This window comes from Euwallacea fornicatus, chromosome 30 (genome assembly GCF_040115645.1).
Source record: "Euwallacea fornicatus isolate EFF26 chromosome 30, ASM4011564v1, whole genome shotgun sequence".
Classification (NCBI taxonomy): Eukaryota; Metazoa; Arthropoda; class Insecta; order Coleoptera; family Curculionidae; genus Euwallacea; species Euwallacea fornicatus.
The window spans coordinates 2162510-2173521 of record NC_089570.1 but is presented as its reverse complement, the minus strand read 5'-3'; positions in this window follow the sequence as shown (position 1 = coordinate 2173521).

Genomic DNA, 11012 nt, shown 5'->3' with positions numbered 1-11012 from the left:
ATCTAACCTTCTCCTCAATGATCGCCGAAACCTTTCAAAAACACCACAGCCGTTTCCTACGGAGCTACGCCCAGCCATTATCCGATTTCTTAAGTCCGCCTCATTTCCCGCGGGAGCAGCGTAAGCTGAAAGCTTATATGGCCTCGTAGGAGATAATCCAGGGGGTTTAAGTCCGGAGATCGCGCAGGTCGTAAGTAGGGTCCACCTAGTTCAATCTGGCGATCTCCGTAAAAACTCACGAGCAATCACATCGAAATGCGCTGGAGCACCGGCGTGCATAAACCTGTACACTCGGAACCGGGAACCTTTTCAGGAACCGTCAGAGGATAAAGTATTCTTAAAGTGATCCAGGCGAAGACCCCTTGAATTTTTGCCGTGTGTTTAATGAACACACTGCGCTGCATCTTTAGGGCAGAAATCAGATAATGATTATTCATTGAGGTCAATGAATGTCCTGTGACTGGTGGTGGGTCGCAAGATACCTTAGAAACGTTCGAAGAGCAATATCATACATGAAATATTGAATACATAAACGTGAAATATTTCAAATATTTCATTGAAAAAAATTAAGAGAGACTAGGGAGGATGCATGGTAGTAACTAGATGTGCACTCCGAACAAAGATTTACTGCTTCTGCTCCGCCCTTGCAATTCTGTTGTGTAAATTTATTAATTTTTATGTAATTTGGTGGCTTTTGTTGCCAGGCAACAAAAGCTACTACCTGGCTTAAGTCACTGCTCAACTCCCACTGAGGACAATTGGCAAGTTAATGACTCTCCGGAATTTCAATTCTACCATCCCGTCAAGTCAAACTCCCTGTCCGGCCATAACAAGGATTCAACGAGTTGAAAGCAGTGAGAGCTTTGCAACATGAAATTTATCGACGTGAACAAGTAAATATTCAGAAACACCCAGAACCCTCCATTGGTCATAGAAAAACATAAAAGGGCCGAAGGATGTAGCGAGCCGGGCGTGGGAGGGTCTTATGACCTGCCATTATTCCCAGCAGTTGTGCCACGGGGGTAAGGAGGATTTATGATTCAGGAACGGTGGAGTTTATGATCGGCAGTGAATTTCAATGAATTTCGGGAAACAATCGAATCACCCTTCTTGATACCGATATGATTCTCGCCAGTAGCTGCGATCGCTATACGTACAAGCAGCATGATCGGTTAATACTCCGGTGATGCGTTCAGAGTGTTAATGAATGCGAATATGATGATAAAAATCTGCTGCTGTGTCGAATTTCCGCTCTAATAAAGCTTAAAATTGCCGAGCTAAGTCATTGAACTGGGGGATAATTTTCGATGGTCTTTGACGACCACCAAAATCTGATATGATGTTACGGACGCATTGAGCAGCGCACTGAAAGCGAAACCGAGGAATTTTAATATAATTTTAGTAAAAATTCATTTTTTGAGAGGTCAATGAAACTGGTAAACGTAGATAACAAACGGTAGCTGCTAAACCTATATCGTTCTAAATAAACACCGGGCATTGTTGTATCACTATTGTTCCGCGTTATTCAAATAGTGATAAGGCCCGTAATTGTTTGGGCTCTAACAGCTTGACGGAATTTCAGGACCTGTGCAGTTGAAAGAAATATCATGGAGTCCACAATGATAAATTTTTTTTTCCATTGTCGTTAATCTCGACGCACAATCCCTTCGGTTTACTTGAAATTTTCCATGTGAGTGTTTACACGAAAGGCGTTTCTGCGGTCTCAACGTAAATATTACAAACTCGGCGGTTCACCATAGAGAGTTGAGAATAGTCGCTTTAAGCTGAATCGCCATATATGGAAGAGAAAAAATATCATAATGAAACTTTCACCAAATTGCTATCGGAAACATTAAAACAAAACGATTCCCTGAAGTGCCTGAAACGAGATATTTGTTATTCAAATAAATGCACGAGGAAACATACGTTCATGCCGCTCTCGACATGTTAAGAGGATATTCACCTACATGCATTTTGTTTAAATACTTAGAAGTTAGTGGGGCATCCACGTGCAAATCGTAGAGCCACGTAGATGACACACTTCTTCATCTGTTTTATGGCCACTTTAATGAACATCATTTCATGCATTAGATATTTTACATGTGATAGAAGGAATCGCACGCAACGTTTCCATAAAGGCGGAAGAAGAACATGGTTGAACTTGGACGGAGACGAAGGGTGGTTCGAGCTGCAATTGCGCAACTTCAACGGTAGTGAATCGACGCGACGCCTGCGCGGCGTAAGGGTCACTGGGCGGCTTTGCGCCGTCGAAAGACGACGTTTTTGCCCATCGGAAATGTTCAAATTTCAAACGGCGCAGATTTATACGGGACTGGTAGAAACGGACACCGTGTATACCTTGCGATTTCTGATCGTCTGCCTCGATTTCGCATTGGGTTCGAACGAAATTAGTAGCGTTCCCGTTCAAATCATCAACTCGAAGAATCAGATCATGATAATTCTGCCGTGCTCTGATAACAAATGACGTAAACGGCCGCGCCGCGCAGAAATGTGTAGCACATTCCTAATACGACGCGCCACCTGACGAATTTCAAACGTCAATCATTTGTCAAATTCAGTCACTGTCGCTGTCTATTATTGACGAAGGGAAAAATCTGCAGGCGATGTCGACGGATGATTTTTGGTAAATGGGAATACCGCGGACTTAATACATTTATAATTAACGCTCGCATGGCAGACTTTAACGAGGAGTCCTCGTGGCTATAAAAACTGTCCCTGAGCCATCGCTTTTTTGAACTGATCTATTGAAATCGCCTCATGCTGGTTCATTGAATATATTAGCATTCCTTTTGTACCCGATCAGTACTTCGTCGCTAGTAACTAATCTGAGGGAGTCTCGAACTCTAATAACCATTTAATCCGCTCTTTCTGGTAAATGAAAGGATGCCATGCTTCTCTTTAGCAAATCTTCATTCCATGAGTATACATTTTCAAGTACACGATCCTCTAACCACCAGAAAAACCCGAGTTTGTATAAGCGTTAGATTAAATTGGTTTTTAAGTCGGTAACCTAACTGTTAAGTAAAGTACGAAGCAAGGAAGACGTGTCCAAGTTTAGCAAAAAGCGTCTGTTATGTTTCTTCGTTTGTGATTTCTTGTGCGCGGCCAAAGACCTCGGTTAGTCACCCTTAGCCCAGTGAACTTCTTCGGCCACTCGCACACTGACCGTGCGGCCGCCAATCTTCTAGGTCGAGGAGCGTCGCAGCCGTCGGAAGCCCTAGGGGCCCCACTCACCAGGACGTAGAAGTATTTGCAAGTCCTTCTTTGACTATTAGCGTACGGACCCATACTTTCAACGACTCCTTCATAATCGAGGCAGTCTGCACGGTTGATGGTGGTGTATACCAGTGTGAAGAACAAGGTGTAAAAATGTTGCCCAATTAAATCGCTGCTGCAGTAATGAACTTGGGGACCGAACCCATGGCCGAGCATTTTTACGATCACGTAAATCTGCGAGGTCGTTCGTACGTTAACCATTGGTTGGCAGGAAATTTGGCAATATCGCCGACCATGCCGGCAAGTCGACCTGACCTACATCCATCGAACCAGGAAATAAAGCGTCGCGATGTCGTGAGCGGCGTGTAGTACCAGCACCAGTACCACCAGCAGCAGCAGCAGCGCCGCTGAAAGTCATCGAACCTGAGGATCAGCTGAAACCGAGGCCGTTGACATCGCTTCTCGCGACCGACAACTGGGTCTCCGATACTTTGTTATGTCCATGCAAATCTTGGAATTCTTCTCGCATCAGCTGAAGATTCGGTCTAATCTTGCGACATTTTGCTTAATACTGACGGCCTGGTAACAGAGGAGGTTCAAGATGTAGATGATGAAATTTGTGATGGTGGCGATTTAGACGATGATTTGAACTTTCATTAGCTACTGTTGGTGGTCACTCGCGACCATAACGAGATTCTTCCGCATAGTTCAGTTAGATTTCATTGCTTTTTCTACCTTACGTAATGAAATTGATTGGAATTAAAACTTTCGTAGGTACCTATGGTCGTTCATAATAAGCTGCAGTCCGTAACTGGTGGCGAGGTCCGGTCTTCAAACCGGCGTTTGCCTCTTTGCTTCGAGGAGAGAAACTTTTGAACGATTCTCCAAACTTCTTCGACGATTTAAACCTCCGAGGCGACGATGGCGCTCTGGATCGGAGGTGTCGCCCAACACGTTGAACCTCGATGTTATATTTGAAGATTTATCAGTAATCGATGCAGCCGAGGTTGCGGCGTTCGCAAACACCCGCGGAGGTTCGGCCTGTCGTCAAACAGTATCGAAAAACACACATCGGCGGTGCAACAGTATCGAAGAATAATTCGTTCTTCATGTTAATTTCAATCTATTTTTAGCCGAAAAAATATGGCAATTCATCCTCAGGTCGAAGAATTAATGACTCCTGGGGTATTGAGTGCCTTGTGCGAGCCGCCTTGCTGACGTCACAATTGAGGTTGGCTCATTAGAATCAATTAACACTTTTGCGGGTACCGAGAAAAACCCAAACAAAACATGTTAAAAAATTGGGGTCAGTCTGAAAAGCGAATTTTATTGTCCGCGTAAAAGTGCCTCTTTCACACATTTCGGCTTATTGATTTTGGTTTTTTGGCGAATGCTCGTTATGCGCCCTTTTTTTAGTGTTTTAATTCGAAAAGTGCCCTCGGGCTCGGTGCGTCGTCGCGGCTCAAGGGGAGATTGGAAAAATCTCCGAGAAGCCCCCAGTAAACCGAGTGCATTGCGCAAATCCCTTAAAAGTCGATACGAAAAGCTGGTCGGAACCCGTTCGAGGGGCCTGGTCCCGACTTAAAAAGCTTCGCTAAGTGAACGATAAATTATTTTTTCAATTTATTTTTACTTTTGTCGGTGAAGACCTACTTTCAAACCCAGAAGTATGCGAAAACAGTTAGCGAAAGCTCCGGTTATGGACGTCAATATACGTTCGCTTTTTTGCAAAGTGCCCTCATTTTTCGTTTACATTCTAGAGTACCCCGGCACCTCATCATTTAAGGTAATTTTTCTCAAATTGAGGTCGTTCTTAGTCGGAATAGGACCGATCGAAAACATACATTTTCAGTTACGAGGGTACGGAACCTGCTTGTTCGACCATGGTCGGTCATTAAAGTGGTTTTTACAGCGAAAAAATGCTGCACAAAACGATTTCTCCCCTACTGTGTGTGCTTATGCTAAATAAATATACCCATTAACTTAAACGCTAGTGTGGTAATCGACCTAATTACGCGTAATTTAATAGAACGACCATTTATGATGTTTTTATGATTAGGGTTATAAATGGCGTCTCGATTCACGGCTAATGACAATACTGGCACTTAAGGAAATAAGGGAAGAGATTGCGTACATTAATCTCATCCGCAATACGGGATTATTTTGCCCATAATGGACCTTAAAGGCACTAACATTCTCTACATAAGAAGTAGTAAGCACTAGAATTAGAAGCCACGTTAGAGGCCGGCAAAGGAATCCCAAATATTCCTCTCAGAGCTGGAGCGAGAACGCCGCCTCAGTTGAACACAAACTTTCTTCAAATTACCATCCCAATGGTTTACAGCCTTAAAGTCATAATCACGAGGTATAAATCCGGTACAAACCCTAAATTAAAATCAATAGCAAACGAAATTACCCAATCATCGAATTATACAAGGCTTTTGTGGGGTAATAGAGGGGTTTTACGATATGGGCAGAAATTGCATAGTAAAACTTAAGTACGACGATGGTGCTTCTGGTTTATAGTGGTGGTTATGTTGAAGTTCGCCATGAAATGATCAGTAAGAAAAGGGTATTGTGTGCATATTATGTTTGCAAACGCGCGAAGGAGAAAAGTTCTGAATTCATGGAACCCATAGGAGGAGCTGCGAGATCCAAAGGAATTCGACGGTTCTGAGAAGCTAAAGTAAAGAGAGAGAAAGAGAGAGAGAGAGATAAAATGATTACAACACCACTTCCGAATGGAATTAAGTTCAATTGACTTTTCCGGATCAAATTTGACATTGGCGTATGTCAGTGGCTGCGGCGCGACATTGCCCACAAAGATCTTTGATGCTGACCGATGGAACTTTCCGTCATGTCCGTGCCGCGTTCGGTTTTTACCGCACGCGATCGGTGAGGTGTCGCTTTCGGCTGGCAATCGCGTGAAGTAAGGCCACCTTACCGCATCGTCGTAATGCGGCATCGCATTAATACGTTCCGTATGGTGGTGAACGGGAACGCTCGCGGAGCTACTCGTGATTGGTCACAACTTTGGTTTTTTTTTTTTTTTAATTAGGTTTAAAACTCTTACGGAATCTTAAAAATCTTGAGATACCTTTTGTCCTACCCCAGAAGGAGTTCCATTTTGCTACGATATAATCCCTAGCAATAAATACGTTTCCCTCCTTGAATACCTACATGGGAACCTTATCAATGAGGGAACCTCTTTTGAATGCCAACTCGCCTAAGTGGTACCCAGTTTATTCATGTTGTTGGCACTTTAAACATATGGTAGTGCCTCTTAGCATTCCAGCGTAATAGCCCCAGTCAACAAACGTAACATAGTTTCAGTACCGAGGAAATTTCCTGCTATGTGCTAGATGCTATCTACATACAATGTCAGATGTCTCAGACATTTTAGAAAATGCAAGTAAAAGATAAAGTGGCTTTGATTTATACATTTTATTTTAAACATTTATTAGATGCACCATACTCAGGCTCAAAATCAGAGCTAATACTAAATCATTTTTCACCGGAAATTCTCAACATTATGAAACTTCCGAAAATGGCGTCAGACCCGTAACTTCCATAAAGCATCTGCCCATTTTTAAATTGTGGCAGTTTACAAGAACTAAATCGCTTAAAACGCTTTATTCGACTGTCCACGAGCCCATGAAAGGGCCCGAAAACCATCCAAAGAGGCTGTAACAAATAGTTTTATAAAGAGCTTGTAAAGAAGTACACAACTTCAGGCTGACCACTACTGTGGTCAATGAGGGATTATGACGAATCTATGAAGTGAAAGGCTTGTGGTAATTGTGCTGACGAAGGGTCAGCAAGGTGTGTGTCCGTCTTTCATCGGGGATTAGGCCCTAAGAACTGAATCCAGATGCCTTTGCATGTGTGGCCATTGCTTTCAATCCGGTCTTTTGGACATTTAATTGACCATGCTGGACGGTGTCCGAATTCGCAACTATTTCCATCGCTTCTAACGCCATCTGTGTCTCACTCGGACGAAAAGATTTCGAATAACGAAAAATGCTTTAGGTGCTCCTCGACTGTACCTTTCCAATTTTGTTTCCACTCGGCACTGCTGAGACGGAACCATCCTTGGATTTGCCTGGAACCTTCTCTCCTCGATTATCCGACAGTACGACACCGTACTGCAGATCTCGCTAAGCTTCTCCATCGCCTCATCTTTGATGGCTATCGAGACTTATTAGCTTATAATGTCGGTATTTATCCGAAATTTGAATTTAATGGGCGAATGCTCTGGGTCGGAGTAATTCATCTGCGAAGGGCTTCTCGATGGTAAAGTTGGGCACCTTCTGAAGGTGCCGCTTGTGTGGAATTCCTGCTGCCCCTGGGATGTGGGCGGAAGTAAGAAAAGTGGATGCCGTACCTTACCATAGCTGTTGCACTTGATTGTACGCATTACACATCAAGCAAAAAATGTGGATTAATGGGTGTCTCAGATGCTCGAAAGCAAGACAGTTTCCAAAAGAAACTAAAACCTCAATTAGAGCCGTTTAAAGGTGTGGGTGGGGTCGCATTAGGAACGCGAGTAGGGCTTCATCATTATCAAAGTCGAGAAAGATGAGGCGACCGAGGAAGTTGACAATGAAGTCCACAATATTGGTTCCAGCACTGCACGATCGGTTAGTCGAGAAGAGGAGATTCGAGGCGAATCAAAGGAGGTTTCTGCCTCGTCATTACCGAGACGCAGGTAAATTGACAGGACAAGAGCAGAGAGTCGGAAAAAAACAGCACTTGATGAAAACTGTTAATGCAATAGAAAAAAAAAAAAATAATGACGGCTTTCCCCCCCAAAACTAACTGTACGGGACGACACTGTTCGGTAGCCAATTATTTTTGGTATATTTCGGTGAACACAATATTTCCGGCACTTCTTTTGCAAGTTGGGGCCCCGATCTTCGACTCCGGCCACGAAATAAGTAAACGACCGAAGTGCTCGGGGTCTTTGACCGCCAATCGCCCTGACCCACTAACTTTGCGAGGTCGATGATCTGCCATTCTAGTTTCGCGGTGGCGGCAAAAAACCGCCAAAAGGGGCGGCAAATGCCGCCTCCTGGTGCGAGAAGAAGGAAGTCGGCCCGTGAGAACGCCGTCCGCTGCCATATGAGGCTGCATGCCGGACCATCGGGTAATGCGGAAGACAGATGTATCTTAATTCTAAAAACGTATTACAGCCGCACTGTTTTTTTCCGATACATATTTCTGTGTGGTTTGTCGATTTGTTGCAGGAAATGTGGTGAACGAATCCGTGCTGATCGTCTGTTTTCCTCGTTTTTCACCTGCCGTCCTAACAGGACCACAGTTCTTCGCCGATTTACATCGGCCTCCGGACGGGGGTTGGAATAGGAGACTTACCAGTGACAACGTCTCTTATGAAATTTTACGGATGCCCTTCGTCGAGTTTTGTCCCTTGTTCTTTCGTCTCTTTACTCTTTCTCATCTCTCTTTTTCCTCTCTTCGATCGCGGTATTACCGATTTCAGGTCGGTACTACCTGAAAATTTGCGTTCGAAACTTATATTTACAGTAACTCTCGAGAAGTTCGTGCCAATCTGTTTTCCTGCCAATACAGTTCAAGCTAAACAGGCTGATACAAATAGCGTGTGAGAAATGTGATCGCGAAAACCGTAATAACGGGTGATCATTAAAAAAAACTGGTAGTGGGCAGTGAACCGTAGACGTAGGGCGTTGATTAAGCCATTTGCTATTTACGATCAAACATCTGCCCGACAATAAATTAACAAATGACCCGATCGAAGACATCCCCCGGTAGTTCGACGTTTTTTTCTTTTTTTTTTTTTTTTTTTTTTTTTTTTTTTTTTTTTTTTTTTTTTAACGATCGAAGAAAGACAAAAATGTCACGAGGAATTGAAAAATCGATTTGATGATCGAAACGACGGATTCGAAAACGTTATACAGGACGGACCACTTCAAATGCGAACATTTGCGGTTGTCCACCCGGACGTCCTGCGTCCCTGAACGTGGCACCTTATAATTCCTCTATTTAAAGTTTTCTCGTATTCGGTCTCATTCCCAACATCAGCAAGGGGTTCAGCACGCACGATGTGAGAGCAGCGCTGACTTAAACCGGTAACGTTTATTCCCACCTATTCCATAATTGCTACTATGTAGAATCGTAAAATTCGAAACACCGGAAAGGATGCTTCGTTTCGGTGCTTTGAAGTTGGCCTTAATGTTGGACTAACTAACTAACTAACTAACCACATGTTGGAACTCGTTTTCGAAACATTCCGAACCGCTTCTGAAAATTCCGCCACGGGGCAGGACGAAATGCAACTTTTTCGTCCACCCCATACAAAGCTTTTTCTTCTCACCCGACGTTTTTCCCAATGTTTTCCCTTCGTCAGGCACAGGGCGAGTTTCGTCAAACTTAAAGTCACTTGCCGCTTTCCAGTTGAGCTCTTCAGGCGCGGCACCGAAATGTGTGTCTCGCAGTCAAACTTCATTACGTCAGCACTGCCATAATGAACGTCATTACGTGATTCAAATGAGTCATGTGAAAAAAGCCCTATTGCGTGGGCCGTAGATAAAGCATATTAGATACGTCATTCCAATATAAGATTGTGGATAATCGATTAAACAAGATAATACATTGTAAAATAAAAAATAAAGTTTTTACAGGGAAATAAAGAAGCTTTTTGAGACAACTAAAACCATGAGATTGTGTTTTATGCTACTTGATAACATCAATCTAATGCTCATAAAGGTCTTCGTTTGCTAATCCATTAAGTCTCCAATTAAATAGCAGCTTTTTCATGTTATATGGTAAATCGATGATCAGATGATCAAATTTATGCAGATAGATGAATTCTTAGAATTTTTTTCGGGCTCTCCCACAGCTTGTAGCTTTGGATAGAATGTGAATTCGCGAATTTAACTCGATTATAATAAATGTGAAATTTAGTATAAATCACTCATTAATTTGTTCTTTCTGCAAGCAAAGGAGATTTTGGTCCTAATTAATTAACGTGCGAAATAAGTGAATTGAAATTACAAATTTTCTCATAAAAAAATTTTTAAACACGACGATCAACGAGAACGATCTGATCAAATGGTGCCGGGACTGGGGATACGTTAGGACAAAACAACTTGAAAAAGTACTTACTTATCTTCATTTTGAGCTGGTTCGCTGGTCGAAAAGCGCTAGAGGAGTGTTACTCTTTGGTTCGCTCTCCTGCGGGTCCCGGGGGCAATGCCTGGCAAATTTACTCGAAAGGGAACGGGGGTTTAGATTGAACTGTCCGAAAAATTGCAAATGGCAACAATTGAAATTAAAAAAAAATAAAATCGATAAGTTAGTTGGTAATTTGCCGCAAGTTGAGTTCTGAATTAACGTTCTTTCGCTTCAGTCCAGGAAAGTTTATATGTTGTTGTTTTGATCTAAGACCAGAACCCCTTCTACAGCCAACTCAAAACAAATATTTCAGGCGATCGTTCACCATATGGTATCTGTCAAATACACAAACAAATATACTTAAAATTTGCATAGACGTTGGTGCTACAAGCCTACATTATGTTATGTGTTTAGTATCGCATTATTTATGAGATTCTAAATTTAGCTCAGATCAATACACTCGTGCTTGCCAAAAAAAAAAAAAAAAAAAAAAAAAAAAAAAAAAAAAAAAAGAAAAATGAAAAAAACGTAGATCTACGAAAATCCACGTAATTTTGCAGCAATTCGGCAATCGTCCCCCGAAATTTCGGTTTCTCGGGACCCGAGTGCAACTTAGATTATCG